At 40.6% G+C, this 4304-nt stretch overlaps 1 protein-coding gene across 1 annotated transcript in view; it reads right to left on the minus strand.

The window, feature by feature from the left end:
* The window catches only part of LOC116674253 (sialoadhesin), an 11731-nt gene that overhangs the window by 4457 nt on the left and 2970 nt on the right, over window positions 1-4304 (minus strand). The window lies entirely within an intron of this gene.

Genomic DNA, 4304 nt, shown 5'->3' on the forward strand with positions numbered 1-4304 from the left:
GAGAGAGAGAGAGACTTTATATAAGTCCACCTGTTTTCTAGACTGTCTTGCTTTTTAAGACATGGTGGTCACTTTACATTTTGTTCTTATTTCTTTTGAGAAGACTGAGCCGGATTGATGTAATGTTAGGATGTATTTAAGACAATCTAAGAAATAGTTCTCTTTGTGTGCTTAGCACTAGCACATTAGTCAATACTGAAATATGTCTGTTGGATGGAACTGTAGTTCGTCCTACATGTTCCCCTCAGGATGAACTGTGATTACTTTGGTGATTCTCTTACTTTTCATCAGGTCATTTTTCTAATGTGTCCATTTTTTTTATATATATAACCAAATACCTGCTGAACTAGCCTCAGATGATCATCCTTTTCGTAGCATTTTAATCTGCAAATCAATTCTAGTTCTCAAAGTAACTCTAGTTCCAAAAGTAACTCTAGTTCCCATTGTAACTCTAGTTCTCAAAGTAACTCTAGTTCCCAAAGTAACTCTAGTTCCCAAAGTAACTCTAGTTCTCAAAGTAACTCTAGTTCCCAAAGTAACTCTAGTTCCCAAAGTAACTCTAGTTCTCAAAGTAACTCTAGTTCTCAAAGTAACTCTAGTTGTCAAAGTAACTCTGGTTCTCAAGTAACCTGTTCTCAAAGTAACTCTGTTCTCAAGCACTCTGGTTCTCAAAGTAACTCTAGTTCTCAAAGTAACTCTGGTTCTCAAAGTAACTCTAGTTCTCAAAGTAACTCTGGTTCTCAAACTAACTCTGGTTCTCAAAGTAACTCTAGTTCTCAAAGTAACTCTGGTTCTCAAACTAATTCTGGTTCTCAAAGTAACTCTAGTTCTCAAAGTAACTCTAGTTCTCAAAGTAACTCTAGTTGTCAAAGTAACTCTGGTTCTCAAACTAACTCTGGTTCTCAAAGTAACTCTAGTTCCCAAAGTAACTCTAGTTGTCAAAGTAACTCTGGTTCTCAAAGTAACTCTAGTTCCCAAACTAACTCTGGTTCTCAAAGTAACTCTAGTTGTCAAAGTAACTCTGGTTCTCAAACTAACTCTGGTTCTCAAAGTAACTCTAGTTCCCAAAGTAACTCTAGTTGTCAAAGTAACTCTGGTTCCCAAAGTAACTCTGGTTCTCAAAGTAACTCTGGTTCTCAAAGTAACTCTAGTTCTCAAAGTAACTCTAGTTCTCAAAGTAACTCTAGTTCCCAAAGTAACTCTAGTTCCCAAAGTAACTCTAGTTCTCAAAGTAACTCTAGTTCTCAAAGTAACTCTAGTTGTCAAAGTAACTCTGGTTCTCAAAGTAACTCTGGTTCTCAAAGTAACTCTAGTTCTCAAAGTAACTCTGGTTCTCAAACTAACTCTGGTTCTCAAAGTAACTCTAGTTCTCAAAGTAACTCTGGTTCTCAAACTAACTCTGGTTCTCAAAGTAACTCTAGTTCTCAAAGTAACTCTAGTTCTCAAAGTAACTCTAGTTGTCAAAGTAACTCTGGTTCTCAAACTAACTCTGGTTCTCAAAGTAACTCTAGTTCCCAAAGTAACTCTAGTTGTCAAAGTACTCTGGTTCTCAAAGTAACTCTAGTTCCCCAAAGTAACTCTATTCCCAAAGACTCTAGTTGTCAAGTAACTCTAGTTTGTCAAAGTACTCTGGTTCTCAATAACCTCTGGTTCTCAAAGTACTCTAGTTCCCAACCTCTGTTAACTCTGGTTCTCAAAGTAACTCTAGTTCTCAAATTCCAATTCTGTTTCCTTCGGGGATCAATAAAGTATTTCTGACTTCTGATTCTGATTCTGAAATAAATGCAGTGCAGTAAAAAGTATAGTATCTCCCTTTGTTGAAATAAAAAGGTTTTACAGAACCACGATGACAAAGACTTCTGCAACTAATAGAAAAAGAAACCTAAACTTTTGGTGAAATAACCACAGCTGGGTGTCTGTTCTGAGCACACACCCACATCTGTGGTTTCAGATGCCACATCTCACAGAAGTGGCCTATGTGGATTTCACACAGACCCTAGACCAACGTCCACATTGCTTTCTATTCTGATCTGCTATTTATGAGGTGTGATGCGCTGTTGAGCAGCCCTTCCTCCTCAAATTTCCATCAACTCTTTGTGTAGCAGTAAGTAGCACAAAGATTAAACATTATGGGCCACATGTAAAAAATGTATTTGAGTTCTGATGTTTTTTTGAAGTCTTAAAAAGTTTTTATATTAAAAACAGTCATATTTTAAGATTAAAGTCAGGATTCTGAGGAAAAAAGGTCAGAATTTGGACTTTAATCTCAGAATTCTGATTTTTATTTAAAGCCTAAACCTTTTTTTTTTAAGTTTCTAAAAAAAAAAAGACTTTAAACTCAGAACTCAGTACAATTTTTTTTGTTACGCCAAGAACAGAAAAGACTCAAATGCAAGGCTCACAAACAAAACAAAAGGATACATTTGAGCGGAGAGGAGAGGGACAGTGGGAAGGCAGACGCCAGGGATAGGGACGAAGACATGGGGAAGCTTGGGGAGTCTCGAGGGTGCGGAGGGAAGCGTGGGAGAGCCAGGAGCACGGAGCCGAGGGGAAGACACTGGAGCTGGGAGACGGAGACAGGCTGAAGCAGGGTGCCGCGGGAGGGGGACCAAGAGAAGAAGCCAGCTGACCGGAGACGGAAAACAGGAGTGGAGGTGATAACTGAAGAGGAGAAACAAAAAGAGGTAAGTCAACAATGACCATAGAACACTCGAGAGAACAGAAGCTTGAAGAGAGTTTCACCTGTATGACTGGAGCAACAATCAAGCAAAGGTGGGTTGAAGAGCCAGGGTTGATATACTGTACACTGTAAATAATGGCTGGGAAATCTCCAGTTATTTCCTTTAGATTTCACAGTAACACTACTGTATATAATAATAATAATAATACATTTTATTTAAAGACGCCTTTCATGGCACTCAGGACGCACGCACAGGGAATTCAAAATAAGAACAGCAAAACAAAATATACACAGCAAAACAAAATACTATACAACAGAAAAACAAATACTTACAACACACAACAAATAACTATACAGCAAAAACAACAAAACCAAAAACTATACAACAGCAAAACATAATACTATAACAAACAGAAAAAAACAAATACTATACAGCAAAACAAAATAACTAACAAAGAAAAGGCGGAGCAACAGACATTAGGTGGAATACAGCAGTTATAAACAGATGTGTTTTTAGTTGTGATTTGAAATGGGGGATGAATCAATGTTTCTGAGTGGGGGGGTAGTGAGTTTCCAGAGACGGGGAGCAGAGCGGCTAAATGCTCTGCCCCCATGGGGTGTGAGACGGGCGGGGGGGACAGACAGGTTTATGGAGGAAGAGGATCTGAGGGAGCGGAAGGGAGTGGGACGCTGGAGGAGATCAGACAAATATGGGGGGCGAGGTTGTGGATGGCCTTGAATGCTAATAGAAGGATTTTGAATTTGTACGGAACTGGACGGGAGCCAGTGGAGCTGTTGGAGGACAGGAGTGATGTGGTGGATGGAGGGGGTTCGGTTATGATGGCGGGCAGCTGAATTCTGGACCAATTGAAGTTTGTGGAGGGATTGTGAGCGGACCGAAGAGGGAGGTTGCAAAAAGCGAGACGGGAAGTGCGAGACTGTGGACAAGAATTGCAGCAGTGTGGGGGGTTAAGGGAGGCGGAGGGCGATGGGTGTTACGTAGGGAAGTAGGCAGACGGGTAATGTTATTGCATGGGGTTGAAAGGATAATGTGCTGTCAAGGATGACACCCAGACTCTTAACCTTATAGTAATATGTAGTAGTTTACATTAAAACCTTGTCAACCTGACAAAATCACAGTAGTCTAAGCATGTGCGTGGATGTGACTCAGGTGTGCGTGGTCAGCTGGCTTCAGCAGGAGGGAAAGGGAGGAAAAACAGTCTTATTAATGGCCTTGGCTGTATGTTTGGGGTCGTTGTCTTGCTGCTGAATAAATGTGGGGCCAATCATACGCCTCCTTGATGGTATTGCATGATGGGTAAGTATCTGCCTGTATTTCTCAGCATTGATGACACCATTAATTTGACCACATCTCCATTTGCAGAAATGCAGCCGCAAACCTGCAAAAAAACACCACCATGCTTCCCTGTTGCCTGCAGACACTCATTATTGTGGCACTCTCCAGCCCTTCTTTGAACAAACTACCTTCTACTAGAGCCAAATATTTCAATTCATATTCATATTTTGACTCATCAGTCCAGAGCACCTGCTGCCATTTTTCTGCACCCCGGTTCCGAGGTTTTGGTGCATTGTCGAGTCGCTTGGCCTTGTTTCCATGTCGGAG

This window comes from Etheostoma spectabile, chromosome 24, assembly GCF_008692095.1.
Source record: "Etheostoma spectabile isolate EspeVRDwgs_2016 chromosome 24, UIUC_Espe_1.0, whole genome shotgun sequence".
NCBI classification, from domain to species: domain Eukaryota; kingdom Metazoa; phylum Chordata; class Actinopteri; order Perciformes; family Percidae; genus Etheostoma; species Etheostoma spectabile.